The sequence below is a fragment of the Ictidomys tridecemlineatus genome, unplaced genomic scaffold, assembly GCF_052094955.1.
Source record: "Ictidomys tridecemlineatus isolate mIctTri1 unplaced genomic scaffold, mIctTri1.hap1 Scaffold_54, whole genome shotgun sequence".
NCBI lineage: Eukaryota > Metazoa > Chordata > Mammalia > Rodentia > Sciuridae > Ictidomys > Ictidomys tridecemlineatus.
In genome coordinates, this window is record NW_027523576.1 from 997,228 (window position 1) to 1,010,338 (window position 13,111).

At 53.7% G+C, this 13,111-nt stretch overlaps 1 pseudogene across 1 annotated transcript in view; it reads left to right on the forward strand.

Annotated features, from left to right (window-relative positions):
• The window catches only part of LOC144373993 (endothelin-converting enzyme 1-like), a 71,240-nt pseudogene extending 60,189 nt beyond the window's left edge, over positions 1-11,051 (forward strand). Inside the window, exons 15-20 of the transcript XR_013433524.1 lie at positions 1,497-1,600; positions 4,793-4,903; positions 5,533-5,606; positions 6,299-6,489; positions 7,888-7,983; positions 8,712-11,051. The product of XR_013433524.1 is annotated as an endothelin-converting enzyme 1-like (transcript). The remainder of the gene's footprint in view (positions 1-1,496; positions 1,601-4,792; positions 4,904-5,532; positions 5,607-6,298; positions 6,490-7,887; positions 7,984-8,711) is intronic.
• The last annotated feature ends 2,060 nt before the right edge of the window (positions 11,052-13,111 follow it).

The window sequence follows — 13,111 nt, forward strand, 5'->3', positions numbered from 1 at the left end:
AGCTCAGTGGGAGAACGCTGGCCTCGCTTCATGACTCCAACTGGTTCAACCCAAGCACTACATAAAACAGGGGGCAGGGGGGCTGGGGTTGGCTCAGTGGCAGAGTGCTTGCCTCACACACGTGAGGCCCTGGGTTCGATCCTCAGAACCACATTAAATAAATAAATAAATAAATAAATAAATAAATAAATAAATAAATAAATAAATAAATAAAGAAAGAAAGATATTATGTCCATCTACAACTAAAAATTTTTTTTTTAAAAAAAAGGTCTTGGAGAAGCAGATCCTAAAAGGTGCAGCACCACCTGACCCTGACTGAGCCTAGAGCCCATAGGGCTGGGGTCAGCTGGCCAGCATCACGGCCCTAAAACACCACAAGGTGGGTAGAAATGTGAAGCCCCTCACACCCCCATTCCTGCTCCAGAGCGGCCACCTGTCTTCAGGGTTGTACCTCAACCTCCTCAGAGAAAACTTGGACCTCAAATTTTGACCTTGAGATGGGGATGGGAACGAGGAGGCAGCCATCCCAAATGCACGGTGACATTCCACTGAGGCAGAGGGGGATTGCTGCCTCCCTGCTGCCAGAACCTTCGGCACATCACCCCTTTAAGTGGGTTGTGATTTTGCCCCAAATGATAGTTTCCTATCTTCTCATGAGTGAAATTTCTGAAATTCAGGCATTTTTGAAATTATAATAACCTCTCATCATGGTTCTATTTAAAACCTAAGACTATTAAAATTACTTCTGAGAATAGGAGACTCATTCCACAGCCATGTTTCTTGAGAACAGTTTCAGACACCCCAGGGTCATTATGATGCAAGACCCAGAGTCTCCTGGAGATAGCTCAAGCAGGGCCCACAGGACAGGGGCCTGCCCCTGAGGGCCCAGTGTTTTATCGAAGCCCTTGGGTAAACCGTAAATATCTGAAGTGGACCTGGGGGAGGGCTTTGTACCTGTCAGGAGCTGAGAGGCCTTGCCCAGGGATAGGGGTGTGATAACACCTGTCCCCTGACATTTCAGAGCTAGATTCCAGCGTGGTTCATTAAATCTGTGCTGTCCAATTTGTTAGCTACCAGCCATGGGGGGCTATTTAATTCATCAAAACTTAAGTTAATTAAAATTTAATTACAGTAGCACATTTGAGATGCTCGGTAGCCACCTGTCACCAGAGTCTACCATATTGGCCAGGGTGGGTATAGAACACACGGAGAACACACCCATCGTCACAGTCCTGCAGGACAGTGATGGAGATACTTCTTGCCCAAGGGAACCACTGCCGGGGCATCCTGCAGCACTGTGACACTGTCAGGCGCCTGAAGGAGACAGTTGTTGCTGGGCCCAGCAGGTTAGAGGCCTCCAGAGGGGCGGGAGCCTGCAGCTCCGGGCCCACACTCTGGCCCTGGGCCTGCGGACCCATCCCTTCACCTCGAGGGGTCTGAGTTTCTGAGTTTTCTCTGGGCATGCTCCCAACCTGTGTCTCTGCTTCTTTCTTCAGTACACGGCAGTTCCAGACCTCTACTTCGAGAACGCCATGCGATTTTTCAACTTCTCATGGAGGGTCACCACTGACCAGCTCAGGAAAGCCCCCAACAGAGACCAGTGAGTCCCCCAGGCCCGGCCAGGAAGGCCTTGGTTCCCCACCATAGGGATGCACCCCGCTGAGCTTGCCTTCCCCACCCACTGTCAGGTGCCAGGTGTGACTGTCACAGAGGCCCTCTTTTCAAATTAAGAAACCAAAAGCCGCTGGGTATGGTGGCACATGTCTGTAATCCCAGCAGCTCTAGAGGCTGAGGAAAGGGGATCACAAGTTCAAAGCCAGCCTCAGCAACGGAGAGGCGCTAAGCAACTCAGTGAGACCCTGTTTCTAAATAAAATACAAAAGAGGACTGGGGATGTGGCCCAGTGGTCGAGTGCCTCTGAGTTCAATCCCCAGAACCCTCTGCAAAAAAAGCTAGAGTAGAGCCCATCCTGGCCCCAGTCTGTGCCGCAGTGCCCAGCCTGTTGGCAGAGTGAAGGCCTGGCACCACATCCCAGCTTCATGGCCTCTGCATTCAGAGCCTTCATTTCATTATCTTCGAAGTAGAAGGGAAGGGAACTGGTTCTGGGGTCATTGAAGCAATCCAGTGTGGGAACTGGGGAGAGCCAGGCCCTGAGAGGAGGCCCTCCGCATGGGTGAATGTCCCATAACTCCTCACAAACAGGAGCGGTGGTTTCTCCCACTGTCTCCCTGAGAGCTGGGGAAGGTTCTAGATGGGCGCTGATAACCAAGCACATTAACACACTGCAAATCCCACTGTGCATCAGTGTCCCTTAGGGAGCAGTTTCAAAAATATTCTCCTAGGATGAGGGTGTAGCTCAGTGGTAGAGTACAGCCTAGTACTTGAGACCCTGGGTTCCCTCCCCAGCACTGCCAAAAATGTGAGTGTGGGTGTGGGGGTTGCCTCCTGACGTTTTTGTTGTTGTTGTTGTTGTTGTTATTGTTGTTGTTGTTATGGTGGTGTTTGGTTGTGGGGGCTTTTGCAACGGGGTTAGGGAGTTCCTGGGGATTGAACCCAGGAGGGCTTTATCACTGGGCTAAATTCCCAGCCCTGTTTTATTTTTTATCTTGAGACAGGGTTTGACTAAGTTGCTGAGAGCCTCACTAGGTTGCTGAAGTTGGCCTTGAACATGTGATCCTCCTGCCTCTACCTCCCAAATTGCTGGATTACACTTGGGCACCACTGCACCTGGCCATAGCCTAACTTCTACCCCAGATCTTAAGTCAGAATAATCTGGAGAAAGACCCTTCTTTTTAAAATGGTCTCCCCAGGAAAGTTAGATGTAGTCAGCCCGGTACTAGTCCCTCCACTCCTGAAACAGGATAAATCTTACCAAAAGTCAGAACGAGTCCTCTTTGCCTCTGGCGCCCTCTGGTGGGCAATGGAGGTTCAAACATCCTTTTCCTCCAAGTTTTCCATTGTCAACCAGGGTCCCCCTAACAAACAAGAAGGTAGGTGGGCCTTCGCCTTCAGAATATGGCACAGACACTACTGCCAATTTACCTGGCTTTTTAAATTTTAGATTAAAATTTTTCACTTAAACTTGTCTTCTAGCCAGACACAGCAGTATTCATCTACAACCCAAGCTACGCAGGTGGCTGAGGCAGAAGGCCTGAATTGCCAGCCTAGGCAATTTAGCAAAGTAAAAAATAAGGGCAAGGGATGAAGCCCAGTGATAGAGCACCCCTGGGTTCAGTCCCCAAGGAAGGAAAGATTAATGCAGTGTGGAAAATCTGAACCAGTCGTGGTGGTGCACACCTGTAATCCCAGTGGCTCAGGAGGCATGGGCAAAAGTTCAAAGCCAGCCTCAGCAAAAGTAAGGTACTAAGCAACTCAGTGAGACCCTGTCTCTAAATACAATACAATATAGAGCTGGGCTGAGGCTCAGTGGTCATGTGCCCTGAGTTCAATCCCCATTAGCCTCCTTGCCCCCCCACAAAAAAAATACAATATAAAAAATCTGAAAACTTATCCATGAACTTTTCATGCCCTGTACACTAAAATCATTGATCTGTCTTGCACTTTTTGGATTTTTTACATAATCATGGCCTCATGCATTGGTCCTTTGGAAAATAGCGTTTTGCCAGGCATGGTAGCACACGCCTGCAATCATAGCAGCTAAGGAGGCTGAGTCAGAGGGATCATGAGTTCAAAGCCAGCCTCAGCAACTTAGCAAGGCCCTAAGCAACTCAGCAAGATCCTGTCTCTAAATACTATATTAAAAAGGGCTGAGGATGTGGCTCAGTGGTTACACACCCTGGGTTCAGTCCCCAGTATGAAAAAAAAAACAGAAAAGAAAAAAAAATGTGGTTCCACTAAGATTTACAGATTTTTCACTCTCATATGCTGCAGCCAAAATTTTTTTTTCACATTAGTTAACATCATAGTTGACCTCCTGAGAAAAGTTTTAAGTACTATCAAATTCATGATGGTCAATACAAGTTTTCCAAAATTATAATTTTTCTTTAAAACTTTAGTTTTTTTGAAACCTCAGATTTTTATCATTGGTAATAAATGACAAAATGTGAATTTTTCCCCTGAGGTGCTAAGCTTCCCTTTTCATTTTCAAGAACATGTCTGCCTAGTTGCCCAAGTCCAAAATTCCATGGCTGGTCAGTCATCCGAAGAGGATGAGAGAGGCCTGAAGCACCACGTGGGTATTTCCCCATTGGTCACACGGGATATTAAAGACTGGTACTTGGGGGCCGAGATTTAATGGAATTAATAGTTAGGCTACTTTTTCCTGGGTGTTGTCAATGAAAATGACTGGCTGGTTTGTTTTGGTTGGAGCACCTTCTGGGGAAGGAGAGGTGGCCGCTAGGACTTGCCTGGCTCCCTGCCTAGGTGGCAGCAGTGTCATCCACAGTTGCTTTTGTACCATGATGCACATCTCAACACGTGGCAGAGGCAAAGTGTCTCAATGTTATAATGAAGATAGTTTTGACATCATAAACCAGAGGATCTTGGGGACTGTCCACAGACCACACCTTAGAACAGTTTCTAGACACATTTCAAGCCTCAAAAATAACCTCAGTTCAATATCTGATGGTCCCTCTTGCTGTCTGTGAGCGCCTTGGTGTGGCACCCTCTGAGGTGACATCTCTGATTATAGACATTCAGGTGTTTTCTAGTTTCCCCCTCAGAAACAGTGCTGCCCGATGTCCTTGTGCTGACTTGGGCCCGGGGTCAAGGAGAACCCACTGGAGTTCCACTCCGCCCACCTCCTGGGCTCTCTCGCACCTGTTGCTTGCAGGTGGAGCATGACCCCGCCCATGGTGAATGCTTACTACTTGCCTACCAAGAATGAGATCGTGTTTCCGGTTGGGATCCTGCAGGCGCCCTTCTACACCCGCTCCTCGCCCAAGTAGGCCATCTCTGGTACTGGTGCCCCGATGGGTTCCCCGCCCCTTAGCCAGCCCTGTGTCTGCAGCTGACCCTGACAGCCATCTTACTGAGCCATCTGCGCCCCGGTGGCAAGGTGGCCTAGAATTGCAGCGTCGTGGGTGCAGAGCGCAGCATCCCCCGTCCCCTGCCTTCCCTCCAGGGGTCTCTGGGGCTGAAAGCTCCTGCAATCAGGGAACATGGCACAGTTGTGCAGTCAAGAGCCCCATGTGGGAAATACTGCTGTGACGGTGGCTTAGAGCAGTCACAGCCAGGGAGTTGGCGGGTGAGGGCGCTGTCTTAGAAGCTGGACTCCTGGGATGACCGTGTAGAGCTTGGAAAGAGATGCTGGCCCATTCCCAGGCTCCGTTTGCTTTAAAGCTTAACTGCTAGTCTGTGGGAGGGGACAGTGATCCTCTAGAGTGTCCAGCACGTGCATGTCACCCACAGGGCACAGCTGGCTCCCTTAGACTGCCCAGCCTCTCACTGTCTCCAGGGCTGTGTCCCACAGAGCCCCGAGAGACTCTGCTACATCTCAGGCCCAAGAAGTGAGGGCCACATGACAGGGCAGGAGCCAGAGGCCTTGTTCTCACTTTGCGTTTCTCCCTCCAGGGCCTTAAACTTTGGTGGCATTGGTGTCGTTGTGGGCCATGAGCTGACTCACGCTTTTGATGATCAACATACAGGTTCCTTGGGGTCCCTCCAGACAGAGCCCATCAGCTTCTTAGCCCCGCTGCCTCTGCTCCCTGAGACTTAGCTTTGGAGAGAAGGACCAGAGTCTAAACCCTGGCTCAGCCGCTTGCCAAATGCTCTCAACTCGGCAAGTTACGTCATTCTCCAAGCCTCCTTATCTGCAAAATGGGTGCAACAGATCCAGGTGGGGGTGGAGAGGATCGTGTGAAGACTATAGCAAGCACCTTCTGCAGGGTGCTGGGTGCTCGGTGCAAAGTGGGAATCAGAGATGTGGAAGTCACACCCTCCTCAGCAGCTAATGTCCAGGGTCTTCCTCAACTGCCCCCTCTTGGGGACAAGAAGGAAGTGGCAGAGACCCTGGAGACCAGGCCTGTCATGTGCTTCTGATTCTGTCAACTCCACTGGCCCCTTGCTGGCCTCCGTTCCTTGGGATCCGAGGCCCTTGGCCAGTGGAGATCCACCCCGCGCCTCAAGCCTTTGCACAGCCGCTCGGCCGCCTGCGTGGCCACTTTCCCCCACCCTCTCCCACTCGGTCTGGCCCGTCCTCTGGCCCTCTGATGGGCATCCTGTCCCTGTGCAGGCTGGAGGGTGGGGGTCAGACAGAGGAACCCACTTGTCACTGGGAGGGAAGAAGAGCGATAGCAGGGACAGGTCCCACGGTGCCGCTCCTGCGCTCTGACCACAGGGCGGGAGTATGACAAGGACGAGAACCTCCGGCCCTGGTGGAAGAACTCCTCGGTGGAGGCCTTCAAGCAGCAGACGGAGTGCATGGTGGAGCAGTATAGCAGCTACAGCGTGAACGGGGAACCCGTGAACGGCCGCCACACCCTTGGGGAGAACATCGCAGACAACGGGGGCCTCAAGGGGGCCTATCGGGTGGGTCTGCTCCCCCGTGCACCTGTCGAGGTCCACATCTGTCCAGATGCCTCATCAGTAGGTCAGCGTAGAGATGCCTGGCAAACTGCAGGAGTGATGTGCCTCAGTTTCCTCATCTGTCGGTGGGGGTGGGGAGGATGAGAGCAATGACTGTGGATGCAGAGCCTGAGGCGGGTGCCCAAGGCCTTCTGCTCGGAGACCACCTGCCTGAGAGACCCGGGAGAGAGCCAGGGTGGGGTCCACCTGCAGAACTGGCCCCTTCTTACCTTTGAGGGGGAACCCACTGCCAGGTAGGGCAGCAGAGTCCAGTTGGACACTGAGCACAGAGCCAGTTCTGGGTTCTGATCCTAGTCTAGAGTAAGTGGCTACCATCTGAGCTCATTGGCTTGGCTCTGAGCCCCTGACCTGCACCCTCAGGTGGCCAGAGGTGAAAGCAAGTGACTCTCATACAGGTCCCAGCCCGAGAGGCAGCCTGGCAACTCACCAAGGAAAAAGGGCCAGGGGCAGGGGGTGGTGGAAGAAGTAGAAAGCAAGGGCCTCTGTCACTGAGAAAGAAGCTTGGTTCTATTCTGGTGACAGTGGGAGCCACTACAGGGTCAAATAGGAGACATGATATAAATCCTTCTTTAAGGCAGGTCTGCAAGCCCGCAGCCCGTGGGCAAATCCAGCCCCAGCCTGTCCCTGTAGGTTTGGGGGACCTGGCCACACTGTGTCCACAGGTTGCCTGTGGCTACTTTTGCACTCTGAACGCAGAGGAGGATAGTTCAACAGGGACTGGTAGCCCCAAAGCTGGAACATCTACTCCGGCCCTCACAGAGGATGTCTGCCAACACCCACCCTAGATGGTTTGCCACATGAGGAGGGGACCAGGCTTGTGTCCTTGGTTCCTCTGAGTCAGGGCGACCCGTTGGAAGCTGTTGTGTAGTTAACCAGGCAAGAGGCCCTGTGGAACAGGGGGAAGGGTGAGGAGGGTCAGATTTGGGGTGTTTGACTTGGCTGGAAGAGTTGGGGGGCACTCTGGGTTTTGAGCCTGAGTAACTAGGAGGGTGGTGGTGCCATCGTATGGTGGCAGGTTTGGTGAGGGTACGTGTGTGTGTGACTTATTCCTTCTTTGCCATGCTGGGTTGGATGTGACCTTGGGTGTCCTGCTAAGGCAGTTGAATATCCAGATCAGGGAAGAGGCTGGTGCCAAAGTGCACATTGGAGAGCCATCGGCATTGTATGGCGTTTTAGGACTTGGGGTCAATTGCACTCCACTTTAGGGAGGGAGCAGAGAAAGAGGAGGGATCCTCCAGGCTGAGCCGAGGCCCAGACCCCAGAAATCAGCCCCGGCCTGCACACTAGCCCCTCGCCCCTGTGTCTTGGCTGCCCTCAATCTCTGGCCTTCTCTCCTCCCAGGCTTACCAGAATTGGGTAAAGAAGAATGGGGAGGAGCAGACCTTGCCCATGCTGGGTCTCACCAATGACCAGCTCTTCTTCCTGGGGTTTGCACAGGTGAGTTCATTAGGGGAACAGGTACAGGTCCCCTCCGATCACCAGCTCCCTGACTCATCAGACCATCTTCAGGTCATTACCCTGTGAGGAGGTGAGCTTCCTGTCATTAGAGAGATTCAAGGAAGGGCCAAGAAAAAATACTAGTATCCTGTATGTGGTGGAGTAGGCCCCTCCTGGTTCTGGGGTTCTAGAAACTTCTTAACATAGCTAGACACGGTAATGCATGCCTATAATCCCAGCTCCTTGGGAAGCTGAGACAGGAGGATCACAAGTTCGAGGTCAGCCTCAGCAACTTGGCAAGACCCTATCTCAAAATAGAAAATGAAAAGGGTTGGGATGTAGCTCAGTGAGAGAGCAATCCTGGGTTCGGTCCCCAGAAATCAAGACCCACCAGGTCGGCACTTGAGTTGGCCTTCAGTTGATTCCCAGAGCTGCTTCTCGAGAGAGTGCCCTGCCCAGGAAAGATGAGATCTAAACTAAATCCAAGATTTGTAAAGTAGAGTTTGGGCAGAATCCCAGCCTGGTATGTTGGCATCAGACAGAGACCCGGCTCTGGCTGAAGAGACACAGCTCGGTGACACCTGCGTCAGAGAGGGGCACGGGCGCACACCAGCCTCCCCTCCGACCCACCCACGGGCCTTCCTGACTTCTTGGGGTGTGAGCACCAGGCGAGGGCTCATTCCACCCCTGCACAGTGACCCCAGCTTCTCCCCCTTGTTCCCTCAAAGGTCTGGTGCTCTGTCCGTATGCCCGAGAGCTCCCACGAAGGCCTCATCACCGACCCCCACAGCCCCTCCCGCTTCAGGGTCATCAGCTCCCTCTCCAATTCCAAAGAGTTCTCAGAACACTTCCACTGCCCCCTTGGGTCACCCATGAACCCTCGTCACAAATGTGAAGTCTGGTAAAGGGCAGAGCACAGAGAGCCAAGATGGAGGAGAGGAAGGGGCTTGAGGACGAGCCCCGAGGGGAGGCTGCCAAGTCCGCCCCTCCTTCCAGCCCCTTGGCCTCCCAGGGACCCTTCCCCAAACTGGAGGGTTTGCAGCCAGCACTGGGCCAGGTGGGGGTCCTTCACATACCCGAGTTGCTCCCCTGTGCAGACCGGCATCCCAGCGTGCACCAGCTCCAGCGGGCATTTGGGTATCGGGCTGGTGGCTCACCAGGCCTGGTCCCCACAGCGACAAGGGCCAGGGGACACAGCCCCCTCGCCCACATCCAGCACCACATAGACCACAATTACCACTGTGTCAAATGCTTTAAGATATATTTTTTGGGGGAACTATTTTTTAAACATTGTGGAATACACTGGAAATCTTCAGGGAAAAATGCATTTAAAACACTTTTTTTTTGCATGAAGGATTGTTATATTTATTATGTTTTCTTTTTTTTTTCCTAAATAACCTGTGGACAAGGAAGCCCCACTGATTTACCCCCTCACTGCAAGGCTGGGCTGAGGCAGGGACACATACACACCTGCCCCAGGCCACTAAACAAATCCTCTGACTGTGGTGACTACTGCATGGCCACCCACAGACAGGAAATGTGGGAGCCAGGCAGAGGCCCAGTTCAGGGCCAGCTGCTCTCAGCTTGCTGCCCCTGCCCCCAGAGTTCAACCATGGGAACCCCAACAAGGAAGATCTCAGCCCCACATTCACAGCAGGGACTCATGCCTATGGCAGATGAAGCCAGGTCAGGGTCCCCAGCATAGTCTGAGGGCACCCAAGCGCCCTGAATCTGGAGCACAGGGCCCTCCAGCACCAGATGCACGCAGCTGCCCATAGACCTTCTCTTTTGGCCCTTCCTCTTCGGGTCACCCCGTGGGACGTGTTGCTTCTCTGTAGCAACCCCCCACCCCAGCCATTCTGGGCTCTGCCTTGCAGGATCCCTCTCCCCCAAGGGAAGGAGGAAAGAGACTGCCGTTCTTGTCTCCAGAAGGGTCCAGATCCTCCCCTGAGCTCCGTCCTCAGCCCCCAGCCTGGTCAGCTTCCAGACTAGTTCTCTAGTGCCTTATCTGAGGCTGCGGCCTGGGCCATGCTGAGGAGATGACCCCTGCCCCAGCGGCTCCTGGCCTCCTCAGTGGAGCCCCCAAGTGTCCTGATTGGAACCCAAGGCCATACTCCCACTCCTGATGCTCACAGGGCCACCCATCAGCCCCCAGGAGCTCTGGCCTGCAGGACTGTGGCCCTGGGTAGTAGAAGGTAGATGCTGCTGCCCTCACCCTGCGCTCCAGCCATCAAGGCCCCCTGGTTTAGATCAGGACGGCCCCTGCAGCTGGACAGGCTCCCCTCCTTAGACAGGAGGCTAAGGGAAGGGTTCCTCAGCGCAGTCTGGCTCATGAAGTCAAGAGATCAAGAAGGTCACCCCTTCCTAGAGGCCACAGCTCCTTCCAACAGCGGATGCTCAGGCTCCACCAGGTAGGTGGACCCAACTGCAGCCGCACAGCAGCTCCTGTGGAGAGACCAGGCCCTGCCCCATGGCGCGCCCCTTACCGAGGAAGCCTTGTCCAAGAGGCACAGACAGCTCGGGTCAGCAGGAGGCTTGTGAGTGGACTCCAGGTGAGGCCCCTGTTCCTCACAAACAAGTTCAAGGCCTGGGAGCTCTTTGGAAGAAAGAAAAGAAGGAACCAGGGAAGGAGCTAGAGCCAGCCACCTGGGAGGTGAGCCTTTTCCGTCCCTGCGCCTCCCTGTGCCTCCGCTGCCCCACCCTCCTGCCTTCCCCAAGGAAGGGTGGTCCAGGAAACTGTCAGTACTACCAGCCAGACACAAGTGTCTTGGGCTGGAGTCTAGCCAGAGGGAATGGAGATGGCACTCCCCGTCAGGATGTGCGGGGCAGGGGGAGAAGTCCAGGCCCACGCAGAGGCAGTGTCCCCACTCCCATTGCCCCTCCACAGTGTCAAGGCCAAGGGGAGATGGGCAGCTGCACTCCCAAGACCAGGGGAGCCTCGGGCTTGCTTCTCTGTGGGCACATGGGTGTGGGGTTTGGAGGTGGGAATCTATTTTTTGTATTATGATTCGTGCTACTGTAGTTTTGTGTGGCACTATTGTAATTAAAATAAAGTACTTGTATCGAGAGCCACTTGTGTCTGAGTGTCCTTCCAGGATGCTGTGAATCCTTTGGAACCACAAGAAAGCCCCAGCCAGCCCAGAGCGGCCCACCCTAGCCTCACTAGGAAGAGGCTTTGGACCCTGAGGAACAGCTGGAGCTTCCTCCTGCCTGCACCCACCTAGCCAGCACCCCCACAGCCAGCCGGGCTTCATGGGCAGGCTTGTGTGCACCCCCTACCCGTGAGAATGATGCATCTCATGGCCTGGGCCCAAGGGGCTCCCTGGTCAACGTCATCTTTCCATTATCTCAGAGCAAAAGAGTTTCTGGATCTCAGATACTTGGGCAGGGCAGGCAGGAAATTCAAAGAGGTCCAAAAAACAGCCTCCGCTGGCTTTTACATGTGTTCTTCCTGCTGCCTGGAATGTTCTGACTTCCCCACCTGGTGAACTCCTACCATCCTTCAGTGCCCCATTCACCATCACCTCCTGTAGGAAGCTTCAGGTCTGCATGGGGGGGGGGGCTCACACAGGCTTTCCTCTCCTTCCAGAAGGTATTAGTTTACTAGGACTGTTGTAACTAGGTACCACAAACACGGTGGCCTACACGACAATTGAGGTGTTGGCCCCCCAAGTCTCTGGGGTTACGGGTGTGGGTCACCAAGCCCGACCTGACTCTACCTGTCTTTAAAAGGAGTAGGTCATTTCTCTGTTTCTCTGGCTATAAGACCTACAATGTACTCTCTTCTTCTGTCTTGGTAACCATCAGGTATGGGCGACAGTGAGGATGCCAGAGAGAGTGATATGCTTTGAGCTCAGATTGTCCCCATGAGGTGCGAAGGGGCCTGCGAGGCCCATAGGCCCCAGTGTCTCTCTCCGGGGCAGTTGGGAGAGCCCCCTCCCCTCCTCCTCTTGTCCTCAGGAGAGCAGCCTGTTAAAAGAGCAGGTCCCTCTCTGTCACTGGCTCCTACCTCTTGTGTTTGACCCTGTTGTGTCCTGTTTGTTTTGTCTGGGGCAGTGCCGGGATTAACCAGGCCTCAGGCTGCAAGCGCCCCACTGAGCCACACCCCAGGCCTCCAGCTTCTTTCTGGAGCCCAAACAGGCCAAGCCCTTTCCCACTGAGGCTCTGGGTCCCTTTTATCCTTCAGGCTGGAATGTTCTCTGCACAGAGGGCACACCCCTCCCCAGCAGGATGGATGCATGAATTCTGTTTAGACCTGCCATGAGTCACGTGCCTATTGGAGTGCAGCCATGTGCAAGAGTTCTCACCCACCTCCCCTGGAGCTCACAGTCTGTGGGACAGAGAATTTCTCAGCCCTGATGCTCAGAGGAGGTGTCATTCGGGGACACTGGGTTGCAGGGCAGGAAGTGGCTGAGTTGGGTTCTGAGCCCAGGCCACTCTCTTGGAAAACATGAGAAGCCGCTAGAAACAGAATGCCCCAGGGATGCCACGTGTGCAGAACACGCATGCGCGTACACACACACACACACACACACACACACACACACACACACACATGAAGGCACAGGATGGAGGAGCTGGCTGCTGCCCACCCTTTTGCCAAGAAGGGAGCTTTTAGCCACCCTTCCCCCAGCCCTGGGCCTTCAGATGCCCTCCCTCCAGACAGGCCACCTCCCAGGGACTAAGGACAGGCTCCTTCCTCCCCCGGCTGGGGTCCCAGCGCCCCTTGCCGTTCCCATCTTCCTAGATCCTCACCCAACCTTGTTCTCCCCCCCAAGCAGGACTTGAAACCCCAGCCTGGCCCTTCAGACTTCACCCGACACATGTGGAAACACACAGGTTGTAACTTGGGAACAGCTGGAAAAAGTAAGCAATCTGTAACAATTGTGTAAGCAGAAGGGCCTGCAGAGGCCTCTGAAAGGGTGTGGGAGCAGGGGGTTAGGACAGACTTTAAACTTGTAAAGAGTTTGGTCCACTGAAGAGCCCAACCAGAACTTGGAAAACCTCAGAAGAGAAAACTGACAAACTTTACCAAAGACCGTCAGAGAATACCCTTGAGCACCCTGCCGGTGGGCGGAAAATTCCAATGTAATATTCAATGCCAGCTCTCCCAAAATTAATGTGTGAT